We start from the raw sequence: 17,358 nt of genomic DNA on the forward strand, positions 1-17,358 counted from the left end.
CTAACAGAGGGTTAAAACCCTCAGTTAGGTATGTGGCCAGATTTGGATACTCATTGGTGGCTCAGCGCGCCTGCCTCACAGCGGGACACATTCTGTGTATGTCCTTACTGAGCCCCCTGGAGCGCAGCCTGCATCAGCGCTGCGCTCCCACTCTTGTGCCGCCATTCCCGCCGGCGACCCGCTAACCGGGACGCCGGTGCTGTACTCACCACTCTTCTATAATCTCGCTCTGTTAGGGGTGGCAGCGTGCTGCTGGAGGGTACGCTCGCCGTGGTGGGGCTTGCGAATGACACCTTCAGGAGCTCAGTGTCCTGTCAGCGGAGAAACGGGACCATTAACTCTTCAGGAAGTTGGGCCGTTCTCCCCCCAAGTCCCACGAAGCAGGCAGGCTGGTGCCATCCAGCCCTGCCTAAAAATAACAAACGGAAAATAAATGCAGAAAACTCTTCACGAGCTTCCCTAAGCGTGACCGGCTCCTCCAGGCACATTTTCTAAACTGAGTCTGGTAGGATGGGCATAGAGGGAGGAGCCAGTGCACACTATTGATTTCTTAAAGTGCCCAAGGCTCCTAGTGGACCAGACTATACCCCATCGTACTAATGTGGACCCCCAGTATCCTCTAGGACGTAAGAGAAAATGAATTTATTCAATTTTGGAATAAGGATGTAACATAACAAAATGTGGAAAAAGTGAAGCGCTGTGAATACTTTCCGGATGCACTGTATATGAATATATATACTCTAGACATGTTTGATTTTGTGCATGCAAATAACTTCAATTAAGTGCATGCAAATAACTTCAATTAAGCTTTTGAAGCAGCCCCCCTTGCCTGCCATTATAATAATACGGTCACACAGAGAAGTATACAGCCAAATGATAATGGGTGTCATTCCGAGTTGATCACTAGCTGCCGTTGTTCGTAGCGCAGCGATCAGGCTAAAAATCTGCATTTCCGCGCATGCGTATGCTCCGCATTGCTCACGCGCGATGCACGGGTACAAAGGCATTTGTTGTTTAGCATTAGCACAGGTTCTAGCAAAGATTTCAGTCACTCTGACGGCCGCAAGAATATTGACAGGAAGGGGACGTTTCTGGGTGTCAACTAATCGTTTTCAGGGAGTGTTTGCAAAAACGCAGGTGTGTCTGAAAAAATGCAGGGGTGGCTGGGCGGGTGTATGACATCAAATCCGGACACGAATAGGCTGAAGTGATCGCAAGCGCTGAGTAGGTTCAGAGCTACTCAGAAACGGCACAAACTGTTTTTGCAGATCTCGGCTGCACATGCGTTCGCACTTCTGCTAAGCTAAAATACACTCCCCAGTGGGCGGCAGCATAGCGTTTGCATGGCTGCTAAAACTAGCCAGCCAGCGATCAACTCGGAATGACCCCCAATAAGCATAGGAGAGACAGCAATAGGGAAAAGAGGAGCAGTCACACCCGCCCTATGTGTGATATGTGTCTACACAGATTTGTCCTTTGACATCCTTGCTGCAGTCACGCTAAACAGCCCTTCAAGTCGCTCCATGCCGTGACGGAACTCTGTAGTGCAGAGCAGCTTTTTTTGTCGCAAAGTAATGTAATAGGACGCACAAGCAGATCCTGCTTGATAAGCAGCATGCCTATATTCTGTATGTAATCGCTGCTGTATCTGCATCCAAAATTCTACGTTACAGTGTTTTCTAAGAAAATACTGTAGCATAGCATTTTGTATGCTAATAGTCACAGTCACACATAGAATATATCTTACTGTTTTTAATGGCATGAAAGAAATTGCAACAAAAAGATGTTAACGTGAAAAACACAATTCTCCACCATTCCCTAAAATATCTGAAATGTGCCTAATTTCCAGGTCTTTTAACAAAAGGTTAGACCAGGCCTGGCCAACCTGTCGCTCTCCAGCTGTTGTGAAACTACTAGTCTCCGCACACCCTCCTAGTCCAGGCCTGGTTTACGCTATACTTTGCAACATAAAGTTACTACATTTGCAGGCCACAAAACACAGTTTTACAACACATTTCATTTGTATATGTACACCCATTTCCATTGCATTATATTGATCAAATGGCAAATTCCTGTATAGAAGGGAAGAAACACGTACAATAGTGTAGCAACAGAATATGCTGGCACTATATAAGTAATTTATAACAAAATAAATTACTTTTTTTTTTATCAGAATGATTTTGAAGGAAATATGGCTATACATGGAAATAAATGCTCTGCAATTGTTCCAATTAACAGATGACATGTTCCTACATGATCGTCACTCCCCCTAGTTTTTCTTTTTTTTAATCAATATACAGAGAAAGAAAGAAAATAAAGGGAGAAAAATAACATCTGGTCACCGATGTAAGCCACTTAGAGCTAGCACGGAGCAACCTTTCCTAGCAACAAAACTCTACATGGCAGCCATTTTGCTCCTGTAGTGAAGCAGGCTAAGGCTGGACAGTTTCATAACTCAGACGCTGGCAGCAGGCCACATGCTTTGGCCATACCCAATCAATCATAGGTGATTCTGTAACTGAAGCTGTAATTTTCAGTGCCACATATGTGATTAATTAGAGCTATCTGGAGTTATGCCCTGAGCTGCCCTGTCAGCTTTTTTGGTTTTATGAATGGGGAAATAGCAGACACACATATATATTTCTCAGAAACAGCATTGCTTGCAGCAGGGTTTTTTTAAACAAAAACTTTTTATCACAAAGTCCAACACAATGCGACTCTGTCAGGGATTCTTCTGATATATACAATAATAAAAGTAAGGTTGACTGGAGTAATAGTGTGGTTGAGGAAATCAGGGTCATGTGATAGGTGTAGTTTGAGTGACTTGGATAGACACCGGTGTACAATACTCTGTCTATCCCATAGGTTGGAAATTATTGCATGAGATTTGCCATGCTGGGAAATCTAGATTGGGAGGACTATCCAGCCAAAGGGGCCAACTATATGAAAGCTCACATTACTCCTAAAGCGGTGCCCAGTGTTGTGGCGGGCAGAAGTGGGTTTCTACATGCCATCCCGTAAAAACCTGACAGATATTTAGTCAGCAGCTCTCGGACGGTCAGAGTGCTGGTTCCGTCTCATGAGCCTGCCATGATGCATGTTTTTTTTTTTACATTAGTACTACAGAGAACACAACCTAAATCTATAAATGGTAACGCAATATGAAAGACACCATATAGTGCTTACCCTAGATGTGCTTTTGCTAAATCCACCTGGTTTAAAAACTGCTCCCTCTCACCCTATTACTTGCAGGCATAGACACATCTTCTGTATCAATTTCCCATTCACATGAGAGAACCCGGATAGATCCTGTATAAGGCAACCATGGGAGGTACAATTACATTTCGAGCTGCATCCAATGACAACATACAAAGTGAAATTGTACTACCTGTGATGCGCTATTTGCCAGATCATTGAGGGCCCTGATTCAGATGGTAAAGTCTTGGTATAAGGGGTGCTGACACCAGCTCATACAGCATGAAGCAGGGATTAGATAATGGGCATGGAGCAGCTATTTCCATCAGAGCCCCGGCACATGCTGCCTGAGCAGGTGACCAGTGCATTTATGGCAAGAACACTTTTGCTTCTATATTGTTGTAGTAGAAAATAAGACAAACAAAAACACAGGAAACAATATACAATATTTTATATTTCATTTCAATATTGTTTCTCAATGTGATTACCATCATAAACAATATAGTAATGATGAGCATGTGCATCTTAGGAGTGCAATCTGCTCCAGGCTACGATGTAAGTGCCACACGGTCATTCCCAGACTAGAGGCAGACCTGCAGGGTGTCCTTTGTCACCACCAGCTCAGCCTGGCCGCCTCTTCACTTACCGTAAACATATTATTTACAGCTCTGCTTCACACCCAAAACCAATCGCCAGGCCACAGTAATGGAGTCTAAAATAAAATGGGAACTATGGCTCATTATTTTTGTTGACCCTGAAGCTGCATAGTAAATGGTGGTCATTCTGACTCCTTGATCACTAAGACCAAAGTTCTCTAGCATTACAACCCTGTGGGATTATACAGAGGCCAGAGATTCCAGGAGCCGACCACAATGGAGTCTTTTCATGGGTAGAGGATGGAGAGCAGTTAACCTACTTGACCTTTGTCATTTTCCTTTGCACGATCAGCCCTGCAAACCAATGGAAACAAGACAAGTAGTAGTTACATTTTACAAAGAACTCCATTTAAACAATTTAGAAGGGTGATCTTTTATGGAATGAACAGAAGACAAAATTATTTAATTACACAGTGACAAATATGTTGACCGTGAATGTAAATTGAGCAACAGTAAATTATTTGGAATTTAGGTCTGGAATAGTTAGACATGATAAGAGCCTTTAGTTTATATTGTTACTTGCACAAAAGTGATATTAGTTTACAAGGAAGAGAAAATATACCCCAATAATGTTTCACTAAAAGCCTGAAGGTACTGTAGAACTAAATGCAAGTTTTATGTATGAATTTTGTTTTCTAAAGAGGTGCGTTTCTCAGCACAATATTCACACATCAGACTAACTTAATTAAGGGCATAGAGTCGTTGGACTATAATGAAAGGCTAACTAGGTTAGAGATGTTTACATTACAATAGGAGCGACTAAGTGACCGCGTGCACCTGCATATCAGACATACACCTTGCCCGATATAAATATTTACAAATACATTAAGGGGCAATATAAGTAATTATCAGACAATTTTTTTTATTTTTTAAGAGATTTGTACAAAAAACGTGTGGCCACCACCTACGGTTGGAGGAGAAGACTTTCAGTTCTCTGCATAGGAAGGGGTTCTTCACTGGGAGGGCGGTAAAGATTTGGAACACTCTGCCGGAGAAGGTTGTAATATCGGAGTCAATAGAGAAGTTGAAGACTGGTTTAGATAATTTTTTTTAGCAAAAAAAAAATACAGGGATACTACCTTTAAAAAATAGGATTTTAAATACCTACCGGTAAATCCTTTTCTCGTAGTCCATAAGGGATATTGGGGACAGATTAGTACGATGGTTGTATAGACGGGTCCAAAGGAGCCAATGTACTTTAAATTCTTCAACTGGGTGTGCTGTCTCCTCCCTTCTATGCCTCCTCCTACAGGTCAGTTGTAGGCAGAGCCGGCCATAGGCATAGGCAAACTAGGCAATTGATATGCCTACGGGCATCAGCAGCTTCTGCTGATTAAAATGATATGCGGCATGCCTATATTCTGTGTGTAGCATTTCATATGCAGATACAGCCACAGTCTCACACAGTATATAGGCATGCTGCATATCATTTTAATCAACAGAAGCTGCCTGTGCATCCTAGCCACATAGCAATGCAAATAAGATGCATTTTCATAAAAAAAAAACGTTAGCATTGAGGCAAGATTTATGAGGACACATCTGTATCCAAGCAGTGGTAGAGGTCACAGTGTTAGTGGTAGTGTGAGTGCTGTGTGCATGTGAGTGGGTTGGTTGTGCAGTAGTGTTCAGAATATGTGTAAGGAGTATTATGTGTGTCATGTAAAAATGCATTAATAATGTGCAACATATGTGTAAGGGCAATATGTGTGTCATTATGTGTATAAGGGCATTAATAATGTGCAGCATATGTGTAACAGGGTACTACTGTATGTGTCATTATGTGTATAGGGGCACTAATAATGTGCAGCAAATGTGTAGAGGGCATTATGTGTGTCATTATGTGTATAAGGGCATTAATAATGTGCGGCATATGTGTAAGGAACATTATGTGTAAAAGGGCATTAATAAAGGTTGTCATAATGTGTAAGGCACATTATGTTTATAAGGACATTAATAATGTACCTCATATGTGTTAGGGGCATTACTGTGTGGCATTATGTGTTTAAGGTGCTCTACTATGTGGCGTTGCGTATAGAAAGGGCACTACTGTGTCGTCTATTGTGAATAAAGAGCAATAGGGTGTGGTGTAATGTGAATAAGGAGCAATTCATTGTGATGTAAGGTGAATAAGGGGCTCTACTGTGACGTTTATAAGGTAAAGTGATAATACTGTGGGATGTAATATGAATCATATCGCATGATCAAACGTGAATAAAGTGCAGTACTGTGTGGTGTAATTGGAATTGGGGTTACTATTGTGTGGACATGCCCCTTGCCAGCAAAAACACACCCCTTTTTGGGCTGTGCGCCAAATGTGTGAACTGTTCCTATTTAAAATTTAGGAGGTACAAACACCAAAATAAGAACTGCTATGGATGAGGGGTGATGGTGCTGGGAAAGAAGTGCAAGGTCAGAGGCGGAACCAGCGGTGGTGCTAGGGGGCACCAGCCAAAATCTTGCCTAGGGCATCATATTGGTTAGGGCCGGCTCTGGTTGTAGGTAAAACAGTGGCCAAAGAAGAATGACATACTTGAGAGAAGGAACATAACAAAAGGTGTGGTGAGATTTACACACCTGCACACCAACATATAACTTAGCCAGCAACGCCTAGCAACATTAACAGCAACAGCTGAACAGGAAACACAGAACAGAGAACCTGCAGAAAGTCACCGCACAGAGGCGGGCGCCTAATATCCCTTATGGACTACGAGAAAAGGATTTTCCGTTAGGTATTTAAAATCCTATTTTCTCTAGCATCCATAAGGGATATTGGGGACATATTAATACGATGGGGGATGTACCAAAGAACGGGTGGGAACGGGCGGAGACATCTGCAGCACCATCTGCCCAAATTGGGTATCCTCTTTGTCCAGGGTATCAAACTTGCAGAACTTCACAAAGGTGTTCTTCCCCGACCAGGTAGCAGCTTGGCATAGTTGTAGGGCCGAGACTCCACGGGGCAGCCGCCCAGGAAGAGCCCATGACCTGGTAGAGTGGGCCTTCAGAGACTGTGGAACGGGTAAGGCTGCCGACGCATAGGCCTGTTGGATAGTAAGCCTAATCCAAAGAGCAATGGACTGCTTTGAAGCAGGGCAACCCTTTTTCCGCGCATCATAGAGCACGAACAAGGAATCCGTCTTTCTGATCCGAGACTTCCTCTTGACAGACTTTCAAGGCTCACACTGCATCCAATGCCTCCGGAGGAGCATAAGTGTCAGAACTGGATGGACTCACAATAGGTTGATTCAAGTGAAACGCGGAGACCACCTTCGGCAGGAACTGCTGTCTAGTCCTGAGCTCCGCTACGTTCTCGTAAAAGACCAAGTACGGACTTTTGCGCGACAATGCCCCCAATTCTGAGACACGCAGAAGCCAGGGCCAGTAACATCACCGTTTTCCATGTGAGGTACTTCTCTTCTACCGTCGTCAGAGGTTCAAACCAGGAGGACTGTAGAAAGGGTAACACTACATCCAGATCCCAAGGTGCTGTAGGCGGCACAAATGGAGGTTGTATGTGAAGCACCCCTTGCAAGAAGGTCTGAACTTCCGGCAAGAGAGCCAAACTTCTTCTGGAAGTTGGAAAGAGCTGAAATCTGGACCTTAATGGATCCCAGACGTAAGCCTTTATCCACTCTAGCCTGCAGGAAACTTAGGAACCTTCCCAAGTGGAATTCCGCAGTGGGATATGTGTGTTCCTCACACCAGGAGACATATCTCAGCCAGATATGATGATAGTGTTTTAACGTCACAGGTTTTCTGGCTTGCACCATAGTGGCAATTACCTTCTTGGAAAGCCCTTTATGAGTTAGGATGTTCCGCTCAACTTCCATGCCACCAAACGAAGCCGCCATAAGGCCGGGTAGACGAACGGTCCTTGTTGAAGAAGATCCCTTCTTAGTGGTAGAGGCCAAGGGTCCTCTACGGACATGTCCAGAGATCCACATACCACTCTCTTCGGGGCCAATCTGGGACAATCAAGATTGCTCCCACTTTTTGATGCCTGATCCACTTGAGCACCCCTTGGGATCAACGGAATCGGAGGAAACAGGTAGACCAGCTGGTAAGGCCAAGGCGATGTCAGCGCATCCACTGCGCTCACCTGAGGGTCCCTAGTTCGCGAGCAATAGCAGCGAAGCTTCTTGTTGAGGCGAGAGGCCATCAAGTCGATCTGTGGGCATCCCCACCTGTCGATGGATCTGTTGAAACACCTGAGGGTGGAGGCCGTGGCGACTCAGGAAGTCTGCTTCCCAGCTGTCCACTCCCGGAATGAAGATCGCGGACAGTGCTCTTGCATTTCTTCCTGCCCAGAGGAGTATTCTTGACACTTCTCGCATGCAGGCCCTGTTTTTTGTCCCTCCTTGTCGATTGATGTACGCCACAGCCGTGGCGTTGTCCGACTGAACCTGGATCGCTCGATCCCGGAGTAGAGGGGAGGCCTGAATCAGAGCATTTTAAATGGCCCGAAGTTCCAGGATGTTGATCGGAAAGTGAGCCTCTTGGGCAGACCACCTGCCCTGGAACTGCGCCCCGTGGGTGACAGCTCCCCATCATCTCAGACTCGCATCCATCGTGAGGACCCAATCCTGAATCCCTAACTCGTCAACCTTCTAGCAGGTTGGAAGACTGTAGCCACCACAGGAGGGAAATTCTGGCCTGGGGTGACATCTGAAGATGGGAACCGGACCACTTGTTCAGGATGTCCAATTGGAGCGGTCTGGCATGAAACCTTCCGAACTGAATCACCTCGTACGAGGCCACCATCTTTCCCAACAATTTTATGGAAAGATGAATGGAGACTCGAGCAGGTCGGAGGACCATGCAAACCATTTCTTGAAGAGTTCTCACCTTGTCCTCTGGGAACACTTTCTGTGCTACAGTATCCAGTAGCATCCCCAGAAACAGGAGCCTCTGAGACGGTTCCAGATGGGACTTTTGCAGGTTCAGGATCCACACGTGGTGAGACAGAAGTTGGATAGTGCGATCTATATGGAGCACTAGAAGCTCCCTGGAACTCGCTTTTATCAGGAGATTGTCCAGGTATGGAATTACGTTGACCCCTTAGTCCCTGAGCTGAAACATCATTTCCGCCAGCACCTTCGTGAACACCCTCGGAGCTGTAGACAGGCCGAAGGGTAACGCCTGAAACTGGTAGTGATCGTTCAGTAGGGCAAACCGCACATAGGCCTGATGAGAAGGCCAAATTGGGATATGGAGGTAAGCGTCCTTGATATCCAGGGACACTAGGAATTCCTTTTGTTCCAGGCCTGCAATCACCGCTCTCAAAGATTCCATCTTGAATTTGAAAATCTACAGGTAAGGATTCAAGGACTTCAGATTCAGAATGGGTCTCACAGACCAGTCTGGTTTTGGTACTACGAGCAGACTGGAGTAGTAACCTTGTCCACATTGTTGTAGGGGTACTGGAACAATGACCTGGGACTGGACCAATTTGTTGATGGCCAGTAGCAGTGTACCTCGCATATTTTCCAAAGCTGGTAAGCTTAATTTGAAAAAACGTTGGGGAGTAGCACCGTCGAACTCCAGCTTATAACCCTGAGAGATAAGGTCCCTTACTCAAGCATCTTGGCAGGAACCGTCCCAGATGTGGCTGTAGTGACGTAACCGAGCTCCCACCACGAGATCCCCTCGGGGTGGGTGGGCACCGTCATGCTGAAGTCTTTGTGGAAGCAGAATTGGTGCTCTGATCCTAAGATCCGGCAACGGCTGGTTACTTAGACTTACATCTGGTGCCTCTATCTGTGTTGGAGGCCCCCCTGGCCCTAGATCAAAATCTAGAGGACCAAAAGTACTGAGTAGACGGTCCCGGGTAGGTACGTCTAGCAGGCGGAGCTCCTGAAGAGAGAAACGTGGATTTTCCAGCAGTAGCTTTGGAGATCCATGCGTCCAATTTACCTCCAAAGAGCCATTCACCTGTAAAGGGAAGAGATTCCACATTACGTTTGGAGTCAGCGTCAGCAATCCACTGACACAACCATATGGCTCTGCGCGCAGACACAGCCATAGCAGAGGTCCTAGCATTAATATTGCCAATCTCTTTAAGGGTGTCACAGAGGACTCTTGCAGTGTCCTGAATGTGTTTTAGAAAAGTTACAGTAGTAACTAAGATCATATCATCCGAAAGACCTTCCTGAATTTGAGAAGCACAGGAATGAATTGCATGTGTCATCCAGCAATCAGCAATGACCGGTCTTTGAGCTACACCTGCAGCAGTGTAGATAGATTTTAGAGTGGCCTCAATTTTCCTATCTGCCGGGTCCTCTACCGTAAAGGAGCCCGGAGAAGGAAGTACCGCCTTTTTAGAAAGGCGAGAGACTGAGACATCCACTGCTGGAGATTCTTCTCAGAATTTTCTGCCTTCAGGAGCAAAGGAGAATGTATGCAGAAACCGTTTGGACACCTGATATTTTTTATCTGGATTTTTCTCTTACGTCCTAGGGGACTCCAAAAGGGTATAGACGGATCCGCAGGAGCTTGGGCACACTATAAAGACTTAAACTGGGTGTGAACTGGCTCCTCCCTCTATGCCCCTCCTCCAGACCTCAGTTAGACTTTGTGCCCAGGAGTGAATGGACACACACTAGGGGAGCTCTACTGAGTTTCTCTAAAAGACTTTATGTTAGGTTTTTTATTTTCAGGTAGACCTGCTGGCTACAGGCTCCCTGCATCGTGGGAGTGAGGGGAGAGAAGCAGGACCTACTTAGTTAGTTAGTTTAAGGGCTCTGCTTCTCAGGCTACTGGACACCATTAGCTCTAGAGGATTCGATCACTTGGTGCGCCGAGCTGCTTGTTCCCGGAACCGCGCCGTCAACCCCCTCACAGAAGCCAGAAGAAAGAAGCAGGGTGAGTATTAAAAGAACAGAAGACTTCAGTGACGGCAGAAGACTTCAGTAACGGAGGTAACATGCAGCGGTCGCGCTGCGCTGCGCTCCATGCTCCCACACACCAACGCACTCACAGGGTGCAGGGCACTGGGGGGGGGGGGGGGGGGGGGGAGTGCCCTGGGCAGCAAGTTACTGAGGCTCTTTTTAAAAAAAAAGGCTACCTTGAGTTGTTATTCGGTGCCCGGGCACCGTGTCCGCTACCCCCGCCAGCATGTCGCAGCGGTCTCGCTGCGCACCATTGCTCCCACACACCAATGACTGGTATCGGGTGCAGGGCGCAGGGGGGGGGGGGGCGCCCTGGGCAGTATGTCTACATTATTTTTACACTCCCAGAACACAGTGGGTAGCCACTGTATATGGTCCCCTGCCTGCATATAACGGTTTTAATATAGGGGGCTACTGCGCACCGATAAGGGGCGGGGCTTAGCCCTCACAGCAAGAGACAGCGCCATTTTTAATCAATGTCCCCGCCAAAACATGTGTACAGCACAAACAAGGGGGGGGCACATATTGTTAGTGTTATGTAGGAATGTATAACACTATTTAATTTGGAAATGGGCATGTACTCATGGTTGTGTATACTCTGTGTGCTCCCTGTCAGATATACACTTGTGTCGACATGTGTGAATGTTCTGTCACTAACGCCTCTGGGGTTCATTGTCGGCATCGCCGACGCCTGTTTGGTACTTGATACAGTAGATACTGAGTCAACAGATCGGTTGTGTTTTACTTGTTCATAGTAAACACGGTATGGGAGACACAGTAGTATGTGGGTGACCCTGTCGGCACCAACTGTTATTACCGGGTGTAAATTGACATGCTGTAACTAACTTATACCTGTATATATATATATATATATATATATATATATATATGTATTTATATGGTTCGGTTCCGTGAGTCTGTAGCTCGGGCACAGACATGGTTATGTTTGTGGGGGAACGTTATTAAAATTATTTATGTATAATTCCCTCAGACCCCTCGGGGTCGCAAGTATGTTATTTTGCCTGGTTACTACTCCCTGCTGTCGACGATTACTAGGTTTTCTGTCGACTATAATGTTTCCTGGTAGAGCCACAACTGCGGATTCAGTACATGGTCATACACATTCAGAACGCATTAATGTCACTTGGGTACCGAAGGTTCCGGACAATCCGCTTATATGTATTTTATATGTATATATAGGTAGGATATGTGTGTATATGTGTATTACAATATGTATATTCATCTTATGATTTATAATGAATGCTGAAGTAATAGTATTCTCTCTCATGTGCTGGTCGCTCTGTTGATAAAGCTCTAGGTCGGCCGTGACAAGTGGGTCTCCCGTCCTCTCAAGGAGTCCGAATGTTTATTCTTTTCCAGCGGCGGAGAGAACACTATGAAAGTCAACTCCTGGTCGACATGGCGTCCTGTCACAAAGGATCGGATACAGGAAGCTAAGTGATATTTTATTTCTATTCTTTGGATTTATTTGCATTACATGCACATGAGGGAGTGTTTGTATTCGGAAGGACATCCGATTAAATTATCCTGCAGAGATAGGGGCGTATACAGGAGGTGGCCGGGGAAATGCTGAGGCTGATTCCGCGAGATACTGGAGTTTTTTCCCTGGGTCGGTGTGCCGCTGTTTGGGGATACCTTAGTTCAGTCAATCTCGGCGGATACTCCTGATAAATCTAACTTGGTGAGTTAGATTCCCTCACAACGGTTGGTGACGCATTCTTTTGTGGGATGCAGTCGCTTTAACTAGTTTGATGCCGTTCTTTTTTTCCTTTCTATGCAGATGGAGGGTGAAAAGGTAAGTGTTCTGCAGCCTTGCTAGGTTCGCAGACGCGGATGTCGTTTTCCGTTTCTCACACATCCACCACATGGTGCTGAGTCTACCTGCCTGGACCCCACTCCGGTGGGGACTCGTCTACTACTTTTCAGTTAGTCCGGGAATAGTCCAGGACCCGTGACTTAATTGTAGAATCTGTCTGGAGTTACAGATGTTTCCCCTCACTGTTTTCCTAATAGAGCTTACCGTTTCCCCTCTGGAAGGGGAGGTAATACGCGACGCCATATCAGAGGTGCGTCAGGTTCAGGGCCTTGTCCTCCTGTCCCAGTTATAAAAAAAAAAAAAAAGTTTACGTGCGTTGTTTTACGCATTCAGATTACCTGGACGGATAGCCAGGATGGTCTTTGCCATTTCACTGGAGTGATGGTAGTATGATGGTTTTCTTTAAATAGTAAGATCCATTGTTATTCTGTAATGAGATGTTCGCCTGATTGAGGCGAGGTCTAGTAACAAGTGGTGCAAATCGTTGTGTCTCTCTGACTGTTCTTCAACACAGGGAAGGGCTGTTGTTCCCAACGACGTAGAGGTCGGAGGTGGTATCAGAGTAGATACTGAACGGTTGAGGTTCTGTGCTTTCCTGTGGAAAGAGGTCGGAGGATCCTGAGTCGGATCAGATTTGCAGTGCCAATCCATCTATATGTTCCGTTGATGAAGAAGTTGGGTGCGGCCTAAGAGGCCTTTTCGGTGAGCAGGTCAAATGCCAGAGTGGTTTTCACAGGACCTGTTGGGAATGTGGTCCAGGTCTCACTGCCACATGCACCGGAATATAATTCTAATGGCCAGGATATCGCTCCTGTGGTGTCTACTTAGCTCTCACCTCCTAGAGGGACGAAGGTTCGGGATCCAGGATTAGATACTGGTGTCCATGTATGCAGATCTCCGAGGCTGGGGAGCAGTACTTGCATGGGAAGTATTTCCAGAGGAAAAGGTCAAGCTGCGAAGCTTGTCTACAATAAGCTTTCATGAAGTAAGAGCTATTTTCAACGAACATATTCTTCGTGATCTGCTCGTGTTAATTCTGTCGGACGATTTGACAGCAGTGGCGTAAGTAAGCCGCTAGGGCGGAACAAGGAACAAAGAGGCAATGGCAGAAGCTGAAATAATTTTCCGCTGGGTGGAAAGACTGGTAAACGTTATATTAGCAGTCTTCGTTCCGGACGTAAACGACGGAGAATTAGATTTCCTCTGTAGACGCGCTCTCCATCCGGGAGAAATACTGTCGTCATCGAGAAGTTTTACAGAAGTGACAAGTCTTTGAGGAGTGCCTCAATTGGGAATGTTGGCGTCTCGCCTCAACGAAAGACCGCAGGAATATGGTTCCAGGTCAAGGGACACTCAAGCTATAGCAGTGGACGCCCTCGTGACACCTTGGGTGTTTTCAGTCGGTCGATGTGTTCCCTCCGCTTTCACTCTACTGAAGGTGATAAACGTAAGAAGAACAGAGGTTCCGGCGATCCTCATTGTTCCGGTCTAGCCAAGGAGGGCTTGGTATCCAGTTCTTCAAGATTTAGTCATAGAAGATCCCTGGCCTCTTCCTCTACGGGAGGAACTGTTACAGCAAGATCTGGGCGTGTATCAGGACTTACCGCAGCTGCGTTTGACGGCGTGGCAGTTGAACGCCATATCCTAGTCCGATCGGGTATTCCCAGTGAGGTCATTTCCACATTTCTTCAGGCAAAAAAAGAAGTAGCGACGAAGCCTTAACACCGTATTTGGCGTAAATATGTGTCTTGGTGTAAATCTAAGAAGCTTCCTACGACAGACTTTCAGCTGAGTCGTTCTTCTCCATTCTTTGCAAGCAGGTGTGGATGCAGGCCTACAGTTAGGCTCCATTTCAGGGCTGTTTTGGCCTTGTAAATTTTCTTAGAATCGGCCACCTTTCCGGAAGTTCAGATTTTCGTGAAAGGAGTACTGCACATCCAACCGCCATTGGTGCCCCATTTGCACAGTGGGCTCTTGACGTGGTGTTGCGTTTCTTGAGTCTCACTGATTGGAACCTTTATTAAAAGGTTGTGTTAAAATTTCTCTCTTGGAGAGTGGTCATGCTTTTGCTTTTTGGGCGACCGCAAGGCGGTTGTCGGAAGTAGCGGCTTTGTTTCACAAGAACCCCTGTTTGATCTTCCAAGTAGTTAGAATTGAGAACTCGGATAGTAGTTCTGCCGAAAAGGGTTTTCGGGGTTTAGCAAAAATCTGCCTAGTTTGATGCCTGTGGTAACTTCAGCATTGGCTGATTCAATGTCTCTCGATGTAGTCAGGGCTTTGAAGATTTATGTCGCCAATTGGGCTCAGTTTGGGGAAACAGAGGCTCTGTTTGTCCGGTATGCTCCCAGCGTGCTTGCGGCGTCTGCGTCTCTGCAGTCTGTTACACACTGGATCTGTGATACGATTCGGTGTGCTAGTTCTACGGCTGGATTGTCGTTACCGGAGTCGGGGGAGACCCATTCTACTAGGAAGATGGGCTCCTCTTGGGCGGATGCCCGAGGTGTCTCGGCGGGTTAACTTTGAAGAGCGGCTACTTGGTCGGGTTTCAAACACCTTTGCTAAGCTCTACAAGTTTGATACCCTGGATGATGGGGACCTCATGTTTGCTCAATAGGTGCTGCAGAGTCGTCCGCACTCTCCCGCCCGTTCTGGAGCTTTGGTATAGACCCCATGGTCCTTTTGGAGTCCCCAGCATCCTCTAGGACATAAGAGAAAATAGGATTTTAGTACCTACCGGTAAATCATTTTCTCCTAGTCCGTAGAGGATGCTGGGCGCCCGTCCCAGTGCGTACTGTGTCTGCAGTTATTGATTTTGGTTGCACTTTGTGGTGTTTCTTCTTTGTCAGACTATCGCTGACGTTGTTCATGCCATGGCATGTGGTTTCTCGTTATTGGTTGGGTTGACACACAAGTTGTGTTACATATTCTCTCAGCATATGGCTGTATGGGGTTTTCATACCGTGGGCTGGTATTCTGTTGAAGGCCATGTCTTGCGGTATGTTCGTGGTGTGAGCTGGTATAACTCTCTCTGTGTTTAAATTATAAATTCTTTCCTCGAAATGTCCGTCTCTCCTGGGCACAGTTTTCTAACTGAGGTCTGGAGGAGGGGCATAGAGGGAGGAGCCAGTTCACACCCAGTTTAAGTCTTTATAGTGTGCCCAAGCTCCTGCGGATCCATCTATACCCCATGGTCCTTTTGGAGTCCCCAGCATCCTCTATGGACTAGGAGAAAAGGATTTACCGGTAGGTACTAAAATCCTATTTTCCAGGCTATTTTAAATAAGTCATCCAATTCCTTGGAATCAGGAAATGTGACTGTCTTGGGGGAGGAAAAATGACTGCTGAGTATTAGCATCCTCCAGGGGGAGCTTTAACACATCCCAAATAGCCAATAAGAGGGGTTCAATACCCTGGGTAGGGGTGAATCCCCACTTATGGGGTCCACATCATCCTGTATATCATCACCATATCTGATAGGAGTGCAGATAGAGCACGTTTTTTTTGTGCACCTGTTGCAGACGGGGGGGATGTTTAGCAGTTAGACTTTCCACTGCTTGTTGCAGTTCCTGAGTTTTATTTGCATTTGCAGTGAGCTGAGATGACCTATCAGACATCATAGTTTTTATAGCCCCCAACCAGGAGAGCTCTGGACTCTCCCGCACATTGTTATCAGCATTCTGAGATGACTGACTACACTGCTCACATGATATTGAACCAGATAAGCTAGGTGAAAATCTAGCATTACACACACTGCATAACTTCTGTTTTACCATTGTGAAGAAGACAAACGGGTATAATACACATACAACACAGCCTGAAATACAATACAAGCCTGTCCTACTGCATGTGAGAGGAGGCACAGGAGAGAGGACACCAGCGCACCAAACGCTGCACAGCCCCAGTGAGGCTTCAGCATTTTATATATGTAAACAACAGTGAGACTGTATTATGAAAAATCCCTCAGAGGGATGTTACTTGTGCACACTATAGCGGCTCTCCCCCTCTACACCCGGTACCAGTGATCCAGGGACTGTTGCAGAGGAACTGTTGAGGCTGCTGCTATGCAGAGGAAAGCGCCAAAATGCCGCTGAGCCCACTCATGTAGCTATGCCCCCCGCCATGGCGTCGGGGTTACTGTTTTATATTTATACTGGCCATGTCTCCCTATGTTTGTAGCATCACACAAATGCTTGGTACAGTGTATTTTAGCCAGTCTCATGCAGGGGCTACAGCGGGTCCCACCCAGGAGGGACCCGTACACCTCACCCGCGCTTCAGCTGCACAGTGAACTCACCACTGATGATCACCTTCAGGCAGCGTTAGGGGTGTGCGGCATGCTGCGGCTGCGACAGCCAAGGCGCCATGCCCCGCTGAACAAACAGCCCCTCAGGACGGTGGTCCTGCAGCGGGGAAGCGGCTCTGCACCTCAAGAGGCCGGTGGTGGTCCCCGTCCCTAACTCCCATGGTGCAAGTATGCTGTTGCCCAAACGGCATACCGGAAGAAATAAAACTTTAAAAGAAATTGAAGAAAAACTCCTGAGTTTGCAGAGTGTGCATCCTCTCCTGAGGGCACTTTTTTCTAAACTGACCTGTAGGAGGAGGCATAGAGATAGAGGGGAGGAGCCAGCACACCTAGTTGAAGAAATTTAAAGTGCACTGGCGACTTTGGACCCGTCTATACCCCCATCGTACTAATCTGTCCCCAATATCCCTTATGGATGCTAGAGAAATAAAACCATATAGGTTGAACTTGATGGACATATTGTCTTTTTTCAAACTCAAG

At 46.4% G+C, this 17,358-nt stretch overlaps 1 long non-coding RNA gene across 3 annotated transcripts in view; it reads left to right on the forward strand.

Moving 5' to 3' along the window:
• Positions 1-17,358, forward strand: part of LOC134927520 (uncharacterized) — a 121,546-nt gene that overhangs the window by 34,061 nt on the left and 70,127 nt on the right. The window contains exon 4 of one of the 3 annotated variants that reach the window (XR_010177665.1): positions 3,253-3,331. The exons of the other annotated variants lie outside the window; for them this stretch is intronic. This is a non-coding gene — a long non-coding RNA (uncharacterized LOC134927520). The remainder of the gene's footprint in view (positions 1-3,252; positions 3,332-17,358) is intronic. 3 annotated transcript variants of the gene reach the window in all.

The sequence above is a fragment of the Pseudophryne corroboree genome, chromosome 5 (assembly GCF_028390025.1).
Source record: "Pseudophryne corroboree isolate aPseCor3 chromosome 5, aPseCor3.hap2, whole genome shotgun sequence".
NCBI classification, from domain to species: domain Eukaryota; kingdom Metazoa; phylum Chordata; class Amphibia; order Anura; family Myobatrachidae; genus Pseudophryne; species Pseudophryne corroboree.